The sequence below is a fragment of the Mirounga angustirostris genome, unplaced genomic scaffold, assembly GCF_029215605.1.
Source record: "Mirounga angustirostris isolate CCGP_5_RB_7025 unplaced genomic scaffold, mMirAng1.0.hap1 SCAF_5, whole genome shotgun sequence".
Classification (NCBI taxonomy): Eukaryota; Metazoa; Chordata; class Mammalia; order Carnivora; family Phocidae; genus Mirounga; species Mirounga angustirostris.
The window spans coordinates 96,014,673-96,033,424 of record NW_026991713.1 but is presented as its reverse complement, the minus strand read 5'-3'; the positions used below and the strand labels follow the sequence as shown (position 1 = coordinate 96,033,424).

At 41.1% G+C, this 18,752-nt stretch overlaps 1 long non-coding RNA gene across 1 annotated transcript in view; it reads left to right on the top strand.

The window, feature by feature from the left end:
* LOC135364465 (uncharacterized) overlaps window positions 1-9,806 on the top strand; it is a 48,597-nt gene extending 38,791 nt beyond the window's left edge. Inside the window, exon 3 of the long non-coding RNA XR_010411614.1 lies at window positions 9,592-9,806. This is a non-coding gene — a long non-coding RNA (uncharacterized LOC135364465). The remainder of the gene's footprint in view (window positions 1-9,591) is intronic.
* The last annotated feature ends 8,946 nt before the right edge of the window (window positions 9,807-18,752 follow it).

Genomic DNA, 18,752 nt, shown 5'->3' with positions numbered 1-18,752 from the left:
GCTGTTTTTAAGCCATGGAAAACACTAGAAACGTTTTACAAGGGGAAATTACCCAATTTTGTAGCTTAAGTAGTTAGTAGCAGACATTGACAGAAAACCATAAAGATAAATCCATCATGGTTCTAAATGACATTCCAACACATGTAGCCTCTATAACCAACTTCCCTAGGAAACAGTCCCCAGATGGGTTTTAATTCAATTGGATACTAGTTTCAGCCGTGTCCCCCTCCCCGCTCCGTGGAGGTCCTGTGGCCAGAAGTGGCCCAGTAGCAGGCCAGGAGCTGTTTCTCAAAAGGAAAGTAGTTATCTGCAGAGGATGTCAGGGCTTTGCTCCAAAATTCTAACGGCCTACATTATGATCCTCCTATAGGGACCTGCTGAAGGCTCCAGACAGCATCACCATATGCCACTAACACTTTCAACATCATTGGATCTGCTGGATCTTCTGCCCAAGTGGCAGAGCAGCTCACACAGCAGTCTGGACCAGTTGAGGGGTCTTCTGTTATTCTGGACCCCAATCGAAACTGCAGCTCTTGGAGTCACTTGGTAAATGGGCTAGAGTAACAAACCCAAATGTGGGATATGTTACCTCCCAAATCCAAAGAGGCCCACTAGGTGTCATGCTTCTTTTTTGCTTGTAGAAGCCAGACACAACTTATCCTTTACTTTTAATGGGATGTCTCAAGGTGTCCCACATCATTGGACCCCCCCCTGGAAATTTTACTGAGGAAAAAGGTCCTGAAATTTTGTTGGATTTATGCCTTGCTCTCTGACATGCAAATGTCTTTTTTTTTTTTTAAGATTTTATTTATTAATTTGACAGAGAGAGAGAGAGAGCAAGAGCAGAAACACAAGCAGGGGGAGTGGGAGAGGGAGAAGCAGGCTTCCCGAAGAGCAGGGAGCCTGATGTGGGACTCGATCCCAGGACCCTGGGATCATGACCTGAGCCGAAGGCAGACGCTTAACGACTGAGCCACCCAGGCACCCCTGACATGCAAATGTCTTATCAATAAGTCTAGAGCGGTGGCTGCTTCTTGCTCATTAAGTCCAATCAGCATAATGTCATCAATATAATGGACAAGTGTGATTATCTTGTGGAAGGGAAAGGCAATCAAGATCCTTGAGGACTTAATTATGACATAAAACTAGAGAGTTGATATGTCTCTGGGGTAAGACAATGAAGGCTTTGTTGTTGGCCTTGTCAGCTAAAAACAAAGTGCTTCTGGCTGTCTTTACTAACTGGTATTGAGAAAAAAGTGTGGGCCAGATTAATACCTGCATACCAGGTACCATAATGTGAAATAATACAAAATACGTGTATTGGTCTCTGCCTGCAGTTCCTGGCACAGAGCTCCTAAAACCCTTGTAATTTCCTAAGTGATAAGAACACCAGGAACATCTCTTGTTCTAATATTGGTCTTTGACCTCTTTTCCTGACATAGGGCTCCCGAAACCCTTGTAATTTTCTGGGTGGCTGGTATGTCTTTTGTTCTGATGAGGCAACTCTGGTTGGGCTCCTGGAGGGCTCCTGGGTGAGGGCTGGTCCCAGGAAAGACCAAGCCATGATTAGAAGCTTGGAATTTTCAACCCCGCCTTCCCATCTCTTAAGAAGGGAGAAGGGCTGAAAATAGAGGTAATAATCAATCACGCCTACATGATGAAGCCTCCATAAAAATCCGAATAGAATGGGATTCCAAGAACTTCCAGGTTGTTGAACACTAGTGGAGGTTCTAGGAGAGTGGTGCACCACTTCCCACATGCCTGGCCCTATGCATCTCTTCCATCTGGCTGTTTCTGATTGTATCCTTTTATAATAAACCAGTGATCCAGTAAGAAAAAGAAACCTCTGGAACAACAAGACTTGATGAGCTTCGGGCTTGGTTAACATATCCACATCTGGGGAGGGTGGTACACCCCAATTTCGTGGGGACAGAAGATCCTGCACTCAGGACTCTTCCAAACCTTGCTCTATGTACCTTTTCATCTGGCTGTTCATCTGTATTCTTCATAACATCCTTCATAATAAACCGGTGTTAAAAAGAAAACCATAGGCCCAACATGGTGTCACTTAGGTTAAGGCTCCAAGTCAGTAAAACCAACACTTAATACTTAACCTACCTGCAGTTTCAACCCCCGAGGAATATAAGCTTTAGCCAGTCAATGTGGAATTCCCTGGTCAATACTAGGAAATTTACTGATAGGCCCTTACCACTCCCCTTAGGAGGGCAACCTTGCCTAACCAATGCATTCCTTGCTAATAAATTCCTTTCTTCTTCTTTTTTTTAAATGCCTTCTCTCTGCCTTTATTTTTTTAAAAGATTTTATTTATTTATTTGAGAAAGAGAGAAAGAGTGCACGAGCAGGGTGAGGGTCAGAGGGCGAAGCAGACTCCCAACGAGCAGGGAGCCGGATGCGGGGCTTGATCCTAGCACTCAGGCATTCCGCTCTCTCTGCCTTTAAAACCTTTCTTTTGTCAGTGGAGCTCCCCTCTACTTGCTAGGTGGGATGCTGCCCAATTCATGAGTTATTTAATAAAGCTGATTAGATCTTCACATTTACTTGGTTTTTAACTTGTTTTTTAATGCTGGTAAATGGAAGTAAATGTTTCTCTGAGTTCTGTGAAGCACTCTAGAATATTAATCAAATCCAAGAAGGGGTTGTGAAAGCCTCTGATTTACAGCCAGTCAGTCAGAAGCACAGGTAACAACCTGGACTTGCAATTAATGGGGGCAGTCCTTCACCTATGGGATCTGACACTATCTCCAGATAGATGATGTTAGATATAAGTTTTGTAGGACACCCAATCAGTGTCCACTGAGAACTGGAGAATTGCCTGGTGGTATTACATTGAAGGCATGGAGAAGGATGAAGGAGAGAATCCTGGAGAACATCAAAATGTACAGGAGAGGTAGAGGAGCTTGAGAAGCAGCCCGAGAAAGAGCATAAGCAATAAGCAGGAAATCAAGATAGAGTAATACCAGGAGAGTCAAGAGAAGACAGAGCTTAAGGATAGGGGAGTTCCTTTTTATTTTTATTTTTTTTAAAGATTTTATTTATTTATTCATAAGAGACAGAGAGAGAGGCAGAGGGAGAAGCAGGCTCACCGCTGAGCAGGGAGCCCAATGCAGGACTCGATCCCAGGACTCTGGGATCATGACCTGAGCCGAAGGCAGATGCTTAACCATCTGAGCCACCCAGGCACCCAAGGATAGGGGAGTTCCAATAAAAGATGGTGGAGTAAAGATTTACTCACTCCCTTCCTAAAATACCAAAATGAATGCTAAAATGAATATTAGAAAAGAACACTCCCTCTGCAACAAAATTAGAATGTGGTTACAGCCCAAATCATTGACTATAAGGAATGTCGGCCAAGTATTGCAAAAACTTGAACCAAAACAAGAAAGGACACCTGGAACAGATACTTCCCAAATATCAAGAGAGTCATACATTTCTCTAAAAGTAAGTGAGAAGGCCCTAAGAGACCTATTTAAGCATCCTTGGCTAGGACAATGAGGATTAGGAGCACAGGTGTGTCATGGTTGAAGCAGAGAACACTCTTCAGCAAAGTCCCAGCATGCACCACAGCTGTGGAGGCAATGTGGGTGCCATCTTTATTTTGCCTGCTGTTTCCCAGACTCTCACTGGGGGAAAACTGCCTGGAGGGGAGGCAGGGATAGGAAGGCCTGCCTCCGCCAATTTTATGAGCTGTTGATTTTAGACAGTTGAACAGAGATAACTAAACAGCAAATATCTAAATAAGATATACCAGTAAACTCTGAGAGCCATATGGAGAACTGCCATATAGAGCACTGCCTAGATGATGTGCTTTTCCAAAAGTGAGATGGGCGGGGGGGGGGGGGGGGGATGCAAAAAAAGAGGAGGAGAGATGTGATAAGAGATGTGATAGAGCAGATGATACATCAGATTGGTTAGAAAATGTCCTGATGCAACAAGATTGCATGGAAACTACCAGTTCCCTCGAAGAACATCCTTTACTCCTTCCCCAACATTATTTGAGAGCCAAGATGAGAAATACACAAACAAATCTGAAATGATACCTATGAGCAAAAACCATTCCCCGGTGAAAAGGGAGAAATGACTTCAGTAGAAAAGAGAGCACTGACAGCCCATGGTGGGATCTGACAATAGAGATACACAAAATATCTCCATTGAATACTCTCTCTCTTTTTTTAAAGATTTTATTTATTTATTTGACAGAGCGAGACACAGCGAGAGAGGGAACACAGCAGGGAGAGTGGGAGAGGGAGAAGCAGGCTCCCCGCTGAGCAGGGAGCCCGATGTGGGGCTTGATCCCAGGACCCTGGGATCATGACCTGAGCCAAAGGCAGACGCTTAATGACTGAGCCACCCAGGTACCCCTCTCTCTCTCTTTTTTAAAAAAGATTTTATTTATTTATTTGAGAGAGAGAGAGAGCACACAAATGGGGTCAGGGGAGGTGGGGAGAGGGGCAGAGGGAGAGGGAGAAGCAGGCTCCCCCCTGAGTAGGGAGCCCGACCACACAGGGCTCAATTCCAGGACCCTGGGACCACAACCTGAGCTGAAGGCAGATTCTTAACCGACTGAGCCACCCAGGTGCCCCAAGTGTCTGACTCTTGATTTCAGTTCAGGTCTCGATCTCAGGGTTGTGAGTTCAAGCCCCATTTGGGCTACACACTGGGCATGGAGCCTAGGAGTAGTGGGTAGGACAGCAGAGGAGAAGCTGTCTGCAAGGAGGCATTGATGGGTGGGGGCTGTTTTTAAAGGGAGAAAATGAGGAGGTATGACACCATACGGAATCTTTCCTTTTTTGGTAACTGTGCCTAGTTGTAAGTAGCCCAAGGGCCTACTGTATTCAGCCTGGTGGTCTCTGTAGCCATTTCCACATTCCATTGCTCAAGGCTGTTAGCCTAAAAGCAGCCTCTAAATGACCAGGAAATTCCATGTTGACTGGCTAAAGCTTACATTCCTGGAGGGTTGAAACTTGCAGTTACCTTAGGTATTAAGTGTTTTACTGACTTGGGGTCTTAAGTGATGCGTGTTGGGTCTGTGGTTTTTTTTTTTTTAAACACCAGTTTATTATGAAGGATATTATGAAGAATACAGATGAACAGCCAGATGAAAAGGTACGTAGAGCAAGGTCTGGAAGAGTCCTGAGTGCAGGAGCTTCTGTCCCCACGAAACTGGGGTGCAGCACCCTCCCCAAATGTGGATATGTTTACCAGCCCGGAATCTCATCAAATTTTGTTGTTCAAGAGTTTTTTTTCTTACTGGATCGCTTTTATTATAAAAGGATACAATCAGAAACAGCCAGATGGAAGAGATGCATAGGGCCAGGCATGTGAGAAGGGGCATGGAGCTTCCATGCCCTTGGTTAGAACAGTCTTTGAGAACGTCCATGTGTTCACCATCCCAGAAATTCCTGTTCAAGAGTTTTTATAGCTTTAATCTACAGTTCCTTCTCCCCTTCTCAGAGGTTGGTAGAAGGGGCTAAAAGTTCTAGCCCTCTAATCATTTGGTCTTTCTGGTGGTCAGCCCTGTCCTGTGGCCATCTATGGGCTCCACCCTAAGTCACCTCATTAGCATAATATTAAAAGTGGTCCCTTATGAAAACCAAAAGACACTTTTATCACTCAAGAAATTCTAAGGGTTTTAGGAGCTTTGTACTTGGAACTGGGGACAAAGACCAAATATATTTCTTCTTTATTTTTTTAAAGATTTATTTATTTGAGAGAGAGAGAAAGAGAGAGCACATGTGGGGGTGGGGTGGGGGTGGGAGGAGCAGGGACAGAGGGAGAGGGAGTCATGAGTAGACTCTATGCTGAGTGCAGAGCCTGAAGCAGGGATTGATCTCATAACCCTGAGATTGTGACCTGAGCTGAAACCAAGTTAGGTGCTTAACTGACTGTGTCACCCAGGCACCCCTATATTTCTTATTATATCACACCCCTCAACCCCTATTTTATATCAGACCCCTACCTACTTTACTTCAGAGCCTACAGAGCCAGGCAGATAATGTGAAAAAGTGAAGTAGGTCATATATATATAGTTCCATAATGGTGTCTTCAACAGAACCTTTTTTTCATAGAAATCTGGTAGGTATATTCTTTACTTCCATGAAGAAATAGGTTCTCTCCCATTTTCCTTAATCTTGTTAACTTGTTTTGTTTTTGGTTTCCCACTTTTGATAAATACAGGGCTATAAACATAGTTCCCTTAACTCTTTCTCTAAGAAAAGTACAGCAACAAATGACAACTGACAATTGACAGGGACAATAAGGAGTAGAGAGACCATGGAAAACAGTAGTGTATGCCTCATGTGGAACTTCAGGCTAGATATTCTTTCTCCAAAAGAGTTTGGAAATAAAAGCATGTGTGTATGTGTGTGTGTGTTTGTGTGTGTGTGTAACCTTCTGTTTTCAATGTTGACCACTAATTTAAAAATCTTAAAAATGTTACATAGGCCAATAGGACATAAGGCAAACCAAACACATTTACTGGTCAGGTTTGGTCACAGTCCATTAGTTTATAGCCTCTGTTTTGACATATTTTCTTTCAGTGGCTTCATCCTTTCTGGTGGCTTCACGCATGTAATGGGAAGCTGAGGGTGGTGATCCCAGCCTAACCTGGCATGCAGACAGGTCTATTTCTCTCTGGTGAATGGGTGAGGTGGGCATATCAGTAATCTATTTTCTCTAGGAGCTTCCTGGAAGAGAGCTCACCCAAAGGGAAAAAGAACTTGGCTATGTTGAAATCAGTAACAAAATCTCAGGGTCAGAGGTATGTGAGACTCTCCCCAAACTAGACTGTGACTTCTGTGAGGACAAGGACTGTGTCTATTTTGTTATACTGTATATCCAGAGTTTAGCAGAGCCTCACACATGGTAGATACTCAATAAGTATTTGTTAACTGACTGACTGACTTACCGAGTTCATGCTCAATGCATGTCACTCCAGTTGATCTTCACCCCAGGCCTCATGAATTCATACCTGGATCCAGGAGGCTGTATGTAAAACTGTAGGAATTATATCACAGAAAATCCTGTAAGACTTTGGTACCCCCCTACACACTGCCTTGGTACTCTTTAGAAGGAATAATCAAAGAGGGAAGCAAGTGTTTTTCTCTCTTTATATGACTTTTGTCAAATGAGTAGTGAGTTTTGTCACTTTTACCAAATTTAGTAGTGAGTTGATATTTTTTATTGAAGAGAAAACAATCTATGGATGGGAGTATAGTGCCTCAGAAGCAGTGGAACGCTCTCCAGAGGGATGTTTGGGTAACAGCAATTTTATAGAGCACCAGCAGAAGCTACTCATGATTGGCATGGAGGTCAGGGATTTCCTTATTCCTACTTTTTAGGGTTAGGTAAGCTGAAGCTGACTGACTGGGAAGATTGTGATTGGTGTTAGGTTTCTTTGACAGTGAGGCATTTCTCCTTATTTTTAAAATTTTATGTATTTATGTATGTATGTATGTATTTATTTATTTAAGAGACAGAGAGAGGAGGGGGAGGGGCAGATGGAGAGGGAGAGAGAATCTTAAGCAGGCTCCACGCCCAGTGCAGAGCCCAATGCGGGGCTCAATCTCATAACCCAGGGATCATGGCTTGAACCAGAATCAGGAGTCAGACATGTAACTGATGGAGCCACCCAGGTGCCCCACCAGTGAGGCATTTTTCTGTAAGTGCAGGCTGACTTAGGTTTAATTTTGTGACCTGGGCCAGGCCACTGGAGCAGCTTCCATTTTGTGGGTCTCACTAATACAAATTAACTTTTTCACTTTCCTCACTTTACATTACTGTGCAGATTTAGCCTTTAATGGGCTTCTGTGTGATAGCAGGAGGTTCCTTCCATCCATCCTTCCAGGATGTTACAGTCCCTACAGTATATGGTGAAGTTGCCAGGTGATAGCAGACAAGAGTGTTTGTGAACGTGGGGCTGGAGACCCAACATAAGTGGGTAGAGGCCAAGAGACAGAAAAATGTTACTGGGACCTCATCTATATCCACAGCTTGGGGAAATATGCATTATATCTGGAGGCATTGGCAGAGACTACTAGTGGCTCATCAAATTCTGGTCTCTTCATCCTTCTGGGCACACAGCCCACAGTTAGGCATGACTTCATGATTGAGTTCTAGCCAATGGAATATGAGTAGCAATTATGTGGCCCACACCCAGGCCTGGCCCATAGAAATCTCCCACTGTGTGATGTTCCATGTTCTTACTTGCAATGGCCCTGGAAAGAATGTATTGAAAATGGTCAGGACTTTAAAGCTGCTTTGTTGACCTGGCACCATTTTGGACTGTTTATGTGGGTAAACAATAAATTTCCATTGTATTTGAGCAAAAATAGTTTTTTAGATTTATTTGCTATTTCATTAGCCTACCTAATACAGGACTTCATCTAATATTTGTATACATCCTGCCACTGTATATATCTGCAACATGGGTGTTTGGAATGGAAATGGAGGCTCAGAGATCATTGCAGATTTTGAGAATACTAGTTAGCTGTAAAGAAACTAAGGTTGAAGAGATGCCCTGGGCTGGTGTAGGAAGCTTGGCAAGAATTTCAAAAGGAAAGAAAATATGGATGCAGTTTATAGAGCTTCCTAGGAATAACAGCAGGAAATGGGGCTTCCTATAAAGTGATCAAAAGGGCTCTAACTCAGACAATGAATTTCAAAAAAGAACAAAGATCTTCCTAGAAAAAGACATGCAAAGTGTTAGATGGAGCAAAGTGTGAGTTTGGGATCAAGACCAGAGTCCCTCACCTGAGTGTTTCACCAGGAAGATATTGGGTTATTGGGTGTTGGGGAAGGCTGCTCAGCTTCCTGTGGAAATGATGAAGTAGTGGGCATTCTCTGAGGATGAGTGCCCTGACTCAGAGATGCTGGGACTCAGGGGTTATTGTCTTCCCTCACTCAAATCTGGGATAGAAATACTTCCATACACTCGTGTAACATCTCATTTCTACTGCTGTTCCAGTTAGCTATTGCAGAAAAATTAAATCACTTCAAAACTCAATGGCTTAAAACAAAAATACTCTTTTTTCTAAACATAATGATTATGAAAAATTAACTCATATGAACTTATAATTTAAGAAACTATATTAAAATCATTGTTTTACTTTCACTATTATCCATGTTCTTGATATTTTCCCACCTATTGTAACTATATGGTGAAAACAGTATATAATGGTGTGCTATGCACAATCCTTCTCAACTCTATGTTCTATAATATCATGTTGGTACCTTAAAATTGGCTGTGGTGGAAAGCTGTATACCATAGAAATTGGCAAACACTGCATTGATTTATTGCTTTGTTGATTATCTAGACTTAAGAGAGTGATGGAAAAATATTAATAACACAGAATAAACTATAGCTGTAACATTGCATACAGGAGAAAAAAAGTGATGAAATATTATTTCAGTATTTGAAAACTATTATCTGATTAAAGAAATAAATGCTTACATTTTTGATGAATGGATGAAGTTCTGAATTATGTCTTACTTCTGTTTGTTTTTACTTCTTTATTTATTAACATAAATGAAAATATCAACCAAAAAATGCTTTTTTTCTTTATTATCTCTCAGCTCTGGATGTTCACTGGGCTCAGCTAAGCAGTTTGCACCAGGGTATCTCACATGTTTACAGTCAGATGGGGCTGGAGTCTTCTTGAAAGCTTTGTCACTTACATGCCTGGTGTTGAGGTTGGTGCTGATTGACAGCTGCAACCTCAGTGCACTCAGCCAGAACACAAACTTGTGGCCCCCATGTGGCGTGGACTTCCCCACAGCATGGCCTCTGGGTTCCAAGAGTGAGTATGCCATGAGGACCAGGTGGGTTCAGGATGGCCTTTTCTAACCTAACTTTAGAAGTCATGCAGGATCAATCCCACTGCACTCTCTATTGTTGGAGTAGTACAAGCCCTTAGCCACATTTAGGGGGAGGAGACATAGGAATGTCAAAGAATTTGGGGACACATTGAAAAACCACTACAACTGGGATCATAGGACTTTGACACAATTTTCTTGTCTTCCTCTCCTACTAGAAAGTAAGTTCCTTGAAGGCACTGGGATTCTCATTAGTGTTTGGATTTCTCAACAAATATTAGGCATTGAACAGCTGTTTGCTGGAAGAATGAATTAATTAGCATAGCAATATTGGAGGTTTCAATAAGCTATCATTAGAGAGAAGATGTTCTGTTTGTGAGAAGTAAAACATTTGGAGGAACTGCCTTCTGTCATTGAATTCTGAAGACAAAGGGAAGTCTTTAAAGTTTTAAAAATGTAATTAGATTTGTCATTAAGGAAGATTAATTTTTTAGTTTGTGTAGGACAGATTTAGGGATGGTGAGCAAGGAGGAACGGGGAAGTTTGAAGGCATCTATCCATATGAGGTGTAGAGGCTCAGACTTGGACTAGAGGAGTGGATGAATGACAGTGAATAGGCAGAAACAAGCCTCAGCAAGGACTGGGGATGAGGAGAGGAAGAAAGAAAATAATTAAACTTTTGAATCTGGATGGCTGGGAAAATGGTAGGGTCATTAACAGACAAAGGGAAGGCAGAGTAGGACCACAGTTGAAATGCTAGCAGGTCAAGTACCATTTGAAATCTCAACTCTTCTGTGGAGCCTGTCTGATTTCTCCTTGGCCAGGTGAAGTATCTTTCTCCTTGTCATTTGGTTATATTCTGTCATGTTGCTTAACTTCCTCTACCTTGTATGAGGATTCTGACCCTATCACCTTTGTGTCCGATGTAGAATTGATGAGAGAAAAACTCTTTAAAGGCCTGATATAAGGGAGGCCATTTTAGATTTCTTTCTAAGTCAGCATGACTGTACATAAAAATTTGTTTCAACCAGAAGCCTGATTTATGGCCCATCAGGTATGCATTGTACATCTGCTTTATAAATGAGTAGCTTATAGGAAAACATCTTGTCCTTAAGATATTGATCAATGCTCCTACTCCCTACATTACATGACATTAAAACTAGTGATTCCTGCTTACATGTTAATCTAATCTCTTTGAAAGAATTTATCTCTGGCATACCGATTTACAGATTTTTATGTAAAAAAAGTATATAACCGTGTTAAAACTGTTCATTCCCTGGAGTACTTTTCCCCCTGTGAATATCATGTTTCCTGGGCAGCTGTCCTAATCTGTGTTAGAACAAAACTCTCTCTGTTTTTTTAAAATCATATTAGAGTTCTTTCTGGTCAACTTGCATGGACATTTCTTGGCTTAGCTGGTAGGATATCAGAGAAATCCACCTGAGGCCACCTGAGGTCTGCTTGAACCTGACACTTGGTACCAACATGGGCCCTTTGGACCCCTGTGGCTTCTCAGCAACCTTTGAGTGGATCAGTGAGTTCTGATATCCAGACCTCCTTATTTTAAGTTGACAAACCTGACTTTTATTCAAGCAGTTTTTAGACTGATTTTGTTTATACCAGTAAGATTTTTTCTGGGTAGGAAACCTATGAACAAGGGCATAAAACGTGGGTTAGCTAATTCATATTTGGCTTTGATTTGGCAATAAAACTTTGAAGACTGGGGCTGCCTGGGTGATTCAGTCGGTTAAGCATCTGCCTTCGGCTCGGGTCATGATCCCAGGGTCCTGGGATGGAGTCCCCCATCGGGCTCCCTGCTCAGTGGGGAGTCTGCTTCTCTCTCTCCTTCTACCCTTCCCTCTGTTCATGTTCTCTCTCTCTCTCAAATAAATACCATCTTAAAAAAAAAATAAACATTTCCTGGACCCTTTAGAAGATGCCATTGCTTTGCTGGAGAATTCAATTTAGCAGTTAGGGCATATGATCCTGGATACTCTGACTTACACCAGCTTGTGCATATGCTCATATCTGAGAATAGAGCAAAAGGATAGATAAATAAGGCAGAATGGAAAACACCAATGGGAGATTTCCCTAGACATGAAACAATTGATCTTGAAAACTGTAGAACTGCCCATAGTTTATATCGGGCAATCCCTGAGATTTTCCCAAAAAAGGTAAATTGGGCAAAAATTCAGCAATGTAAACAAAAGCCTGGAGAAGCTATTTTTGACTATTTTGAAAGATTCAAAAAAACATTTAAATGATACTCTGGAATGAATGCCAAGAGTTTTCAAAATCATCAAGGCAATCCTCTTTCTTTTTTTATTTTATTTAAGATTATTTATTTGAGAGAGAGAGCACAAGAAGGGGGAGAGGGAGAAGCAGACTCCTCACTGAGCAGGGAACCTGATGCGGGACTTGATCCCAGGACCCCGGGATCATGACCTGAGCCGAAGATAGACGCTTAAGCAACTGAGCCACCCAGGCGCCCCAAGGTAATCCTCTCTTAAATTCAGTCTTTCTAGAAGGTCTAGATGAAGAATTGGCTTTGTTAGTAAAGTGATATGACTTAGGATAGGCAACATTACCTGTTAATGCAATTGTTTCTCTTGAGGATCAACTTTTTAAGAAAAGAAAAAAAGCACCTAAAGTTGTGAATTTACACTTACAACAACTTAATGGTTCCACTAAACTGCTTTTCCAAAAACCCAATCAAAACAAAATGACTGCCTCTGCTATTATTGTAAAAAACCCCACAAACCCTGGACATTTCAAGTAAGACTGTTGCAAATTTAAATGGGATATCTCAACCCTACCTTTCTTCATTGCCCTCAGAGTAAAAATTCAGTTCAAGTGGTAGGGGTTTCAAATCTGCCAATTTGAGTATTTAAATCAGAACCAGTAACTTTACAGTTAGGAAATATTACAGGAAATCTTGTCTTTTTGCTGGCCCATTGTGTCCCAATTCATCTATAGGACAAGACCTTTTAGAAACATATAATGCTCATATCTCCTTTTCTCAAAAAGGTGAAATGTTTTTAGATTTAGCAGACATAGATGACAGATCACAATCCTGTGTCTGAAAACTTAATGATTACCAAAACAAAGAGACCAAACAAACCAACAGGAAGATAACCATTTGTTATTACAAATTCCCCCCCAAATTATGGTCCTCTTTTCTTTCTGATATTGGAAAAATTAAATCAGCAACTCCTATTAAGGTGACTGTCAATAACACTAAACCATTACCTAATATTTGATAATATTCACTCAAATCAGAAGCGTTAAGCAAAATAGGACAATTATCCAAGAATACCTTAAAAGGGGGGCTCATAATTCCTTTTTTAAAATTATGTTCAGTTAGTTAGCATATCATAATTCCTTGTACTTTGTAAAACATCTATTTTACCAATAAAAAGCCAAATGGAAAAAGTTGGAGATTTGTTCAACATCTGAGAGCTATAAATAGTATTGTGGTGCCTTGACATTCAGTGGTTCCAAATCCACATACTTTGCTCTCCTCGAGTCCAACCAGTATTCATTACTTTTCATAGTGATAGATATGTGTAACTCCTTCTTCAGTATTCCTGTAGATGTATTAAAATCCATATTAACTCAAGCTCCTGCCCAAAGACACTCCAATTATGACCTGCCTTTCTTCATTTTTGTCCATGAAAACAAAGGAAATGCTCTAAGTGTACTAACTCAGAAACTTGGTGATCAACATCGACCTGTAGGATATTATAACTAACAGCTAGGTTCAGTGGCTAAAGGACTCCCACCTTGTATGAGAGCAATTTTGGCAACGACACTCTTATGCAAGGCCACTGAGGAAATAATAATGGGCTCCCTTTAACTATTTATGTTCCACATTCTGTTGAATCTCTTCTATACTCTCGTCTTATTCAACATTATTCTGTCAGTTAGTTAGCCTCTTAAAAAGTAGTATTACTCTCTTGGGGCGCCTGGGTGGCTCAGTCGTTAGGTGTCTGCCTTCGGCTCAGGTCATGATCCCAGGGTTCTGGGATCGAGCCCCGCTTTGGGCTCCCTGCTCAGCAGGAAGCCTGTTCTCCCTCTCCCACTCCCCCTGCTTGTGTTCCCTCTCTTGCTGTGTATCTCTCTGTCGAATAAATGAATGAAATCTTTAAAAAAAAAAAAGTAGTATTACTCTCCACACCTAATAGTACTCTAGCTTGATGAAATAACTTTAACCCTGCAACTTTACCTCCAGATCTACATGAAGACCTTGATCATGACTGTATTTCATTAACTGATTATCTTCTTACTCCTAGAAATAACTCATGTGAGACTCGCATTGATAATGCTGACTTAATTTGGTTTACAGATGATCATATCTTTTTCTTTTTTAAGATTTTATTTATTTATTTGAGAGAGAGAGAGCGAGTGAGAGAGAAAGCACAAATTTGGGGGGGTGGGGTAGGGGCAGAAGGAGAGGGAGAAACAGGCTCCCTGTGAGCAGGAAGCCTGGCTCAGGGCTGGATCCCAGGACCCTGGGATCATGACCTGAGCCGAAGGCAGATGCTTAACTGACTGAGCCACCCAAGTGCTCCTACAGATGATCATATCTTTTTTTTTTTTTTAAAGATTTTATTTATTTATTTGACAGAGAGAGACACAGCGAGAGAGGGAACACAAGCAGGGGTAGTGGAAGAGGGAGAAGCAGGCTCCCCGCAGAGCAGGGAGCCCAATGCGGGACTCGATCCCAGGACCCTGGGATCATGACCTGAGCTGAAGGCAGTCGCTTAACCAACTGAGCCACCCAGGCGCCCCAGATGATCATATCTTAAAGATGAACATTATTGAGCTGGATATGCAATTACTTCTTTAACAGATATAATTGAAAGTTCTTATTTACCCAAAATAAAATCTTCACAATCTAAATTAATTGCACTAACTTGAGCTTGTCAATTGGCTACAAATCAAATAGCAAATATCTATACTGAGTCATTTTGCCTTTGGAGTAGCACATGACTTGGGAATGTTATGGAAACAATGAGGATTTTTAATTCCTCAGGACAATCTATAAAAATGGAAAGCAGGTTGCAGAGCTATTAGATGTGATACAACTACCAAAACAACTTGCCATTATTAAGATGCCTGGGCATTCTAAATTTGATACCATAGAAGCAAGAGGAAATCATTTGACTGACAGAACTGACAAATAAGCAGCTCTAGACACAAATTTTGTCCAGCATCAAGAATGTTCATTGATCCTTGATACGAATTCCATGAAAAGATCTTCTTTTACAGACTCAAAGGGGGAAAATTCAACCCTGTCACTCAGATATGGGTTGGGCTTAACAAAAAACCTGTTGTTCCCTTTGGAGCACAAATACCTTTACTTTCACATACTCATCAATTGACTCATTGGAGACCTAAAAAATGATTTTATGGGGTAAACAATATTTATGCAAACTTTCTGCTATAGTAGCCTGTCAAGGGCATGCTTGCTGTACTATTTGCCCAATATATAATCCTGGAAAGCTATTCCATGGATCACAAGGCCATTTCTCTCTTCCCAAAGGACTGTTTGAAGTATGGCAGTTGAATTTTGTCTAGATGCTACCATCTCAAGGATATAAATATGTTTTGGTTATTATTTGTATGTTTTCACATTGGTTTGAATCTTTCCTTGTAGAAGAGAGCTATGGCATTAACAGTATGCAAATTATTATTAGAAAGAGTAATTCCTGTTTGGGGAATTCCCTTTGAACTACATCGTGATCAAGGTTCCCCTTTTACTGGACACATAATTAAAACCATTTGTAATATTTAGCCGACAATGCAACATTTTTGTTGTGCTTACCATCTGCAGTCCTCAGGACTGGTGGGAAGAAAAAGTGGTACCATTAAGATTTAATTGGCAAAAATTTCAGGAGCTTTTAAACTTCCATAGCCAAAATCTCTCCCACTAGTACTTCTAGGTCTTGGATCTACTACCTTTTGAAAATATTGATTATCCCCTTTTGAAATAACAACTGGACAACCCATGAGGTTAGATGAAGGGATGTATGAACCAACCTTATTAAAATTATTGACATTACTGTCAAGGTCTCATTATAGCTCTTAAACAAAATGGAAATTTGGTTAACAGTTTATTTTACAGCGAGCTCTGGGGAGATGAAGATTGCAACCTGGGGATTTTGTTTATTGGAAAAGACACAAAATAAAAGTCTTTACAACCTTGCTGGAAGGGACCTTATCAAGTATTACTAACTAATCCTTGTGCTGTTATGTTAAAAGGTATAAACTCATGAATCCACATTTCTCATTAAGTCCCCTTCACCAGAGTGAACTTCAACTCTTGTCTCTGACACCTGGCTCTGACTGACTAAGCAATAGTTGCCAGGCCAGGATGAAAGTAGATGACATCAAGGTAGACTACATTTCCCAAGATTTGGGACCAGGCCTATATTTCTACTCTTCTTTCTTTTTTGATTTGTAATATTAGAATATAGTAAACCTATTTGTTTGCTTTCACTTCCCTCTTTTTTACATCCTGATAAAATATCATGGTTACCTGTGGATTTAACTAATATAACTTCGAATACTACCCTGTACTTCACTATGATGATAACTTAGATAAAATGTTCATGATCCCTTGGACAGGCTCTAATCTTCCTTTAGCTTCTGATGCTTGTTTTTGTTTTTTTGGTTTTTTTTTAGGATATATATATTATAAAGGACTTCTATTAAGAAAAGCCTTTCAAAAAGTACTACCTAACTCAAATTTAACCTTCATTGTTTATGTCAGCAGATTGACCATTGTGTCTCTATAAACTTAGATGATAATTTATTAAGAAAGTCTCCTGGGTACAATGGGAGACACTTAGGGCAGCTTGTCCAGCATGCCAAAATATCCAAGGTATTCACAAACCATGTTTTTGTGGATGGAATGGCCTAACACACACACACACACACACACACACACACACACACGAAAGATGGGTGTCTATCAGAGATGCTACTTTAGGAGTGACTTGGTGGATTCATCCACCTTCTAAATCTAACTTCGCCATATGACCCAGAAGATTATGAGAAGCCTTATGGCATACTTAGAGAAAATTACATTTAGGAGTTCCTACTACTCATTTAACACTAGTCTGGGGAACCCAACATTTTTGGGTTCAAAATGTTTATCCTAATTGTACTAAAGCTGTTAGTTTACAATGGCAACAACACATCTGGTGGATAACTCAGCATCGGCCCTAGTGAAGAAAGTGAGCTCTGGGTGCCATAAGATCAGGTCTGGGTATCGTTGGTCAAGCTGAGTTTGCCTTTAATAAAGATAGGCCAAAGGAAAAAATACTCTTTTTTTTTTTTAAAGATTTTATTTATTCATTTGAGAGAGAATGAGATAGAGAGAGCACATGAGAGGGGGGAGGGTCAGAGGGAGAAGCAGACTCCCTGCCGAGCAGGGAGACCGATGTGGGACTCGATCCCGGGACTCCAGGATCATGACCTGAGCCGAAGGCAGTCGCTCAACCAACTGAGCCACCCAGGCGCCCAAGGAAAAAATACTCTTGCCGAAAAAGGAAAATTAGACGGATTTTTATTTCAGGAAGAAGGTAAAGGATGGAAATCTGTTTGGGTTGCTAATTTAGCACTAATAAAATGGCTAAATCAAACAACATATTATGACCAAAAATGCTCATACTGGGGAATGGGGAATGGGGAAAAGTATATACTTTGACCTAAGGGTTCCTAGCCATGCTAATCCAAATGGAAGCGGAGGTATCTATGGGCCAATGGCCTTCTTAACTGCAGAAACCCAAAATATACGTTTATGCAAATCACATAGCTCTCCTAATCTGTGTAAAATCATTAAAGCCTCTTGTAACTTATATAAATGTTCAGTTACTGCCTTAGTACCCAAACTTACGGCTGACCAGACTTATGATGTTGTTCAATTAGTAGAACAGGAACTGTTGTAAATACTACCAGAATTCTTCCCACTGGAGGAAGATGGACCTTAATAGCCAATGATTCTTTTTTTTTTTAAAGACTTTGTTTATTTGACAGAGAGAGACACAGTGAGAGAGGGAACACAAGCAGGGGGAGTGGGAGAGGGAGAAGCAGGCTCCCTGTGGAGCAGGGAGCCTGATATGGGGCTCGATCCCAGGACCCTGGGATCATGACCTGAGCCGAAGACAGACACTTAACGACTGAGCCACCCAGGTGCCTCGTTAGCCAATGATTCTTATTGGATTCCAATACCTACTGGCATCTGTGAATTCAGGCAAAGTACACGGTTATGCCCTAACAACAATGGAACCCTGAATTCACTCCAACTTGGCCTGTAATGGCTATGCCTGGTATATGGGAAAAGGAGGATTTTGTTGGGAAGATTTGTAAAAAACTTCTGTAGTACTCCTTGATTTATTTTGTAACAAGAGTACTTTTAATCATAACACTACTGCTATATGGTGTGATACTGGCTTTGCAACTCAAATAGAATTGCCTGATGCTAACAAAAATTCTACTAATATTGATATTGATGACCAAATGTTTTGGGAGAATTACAACCACCACAAGATGTAGTATCTATGGAAACTAACTGGCCAGAGAAATCGTTACAGATAACAGAAAATTTAATTACCATTTTAAACCAATCAGCTCAAACATATCACAAAGCACAAATAACCAGAGATAAAGAAGATACTCAAATTAATTCAAGATTTTCAAAATACCGGGCGCCTGGGTGGCTCAGTTGGTTAAGTGACTGCCTTTGGCTCAGGTCATGATCCTGGAGTCGCAGGATCGAGTCCCAGGATCGAGTCCCACATCGGGCTCCCTGATCAGTGGGGAGTCTGCTTCTCCCTCTGGCCCTCCCCCCTCGTGTGCTCTCTCTCTTTCATTCTCTCTCTCAAATAAATAATATAAAATCTTTAAAAAAAAAG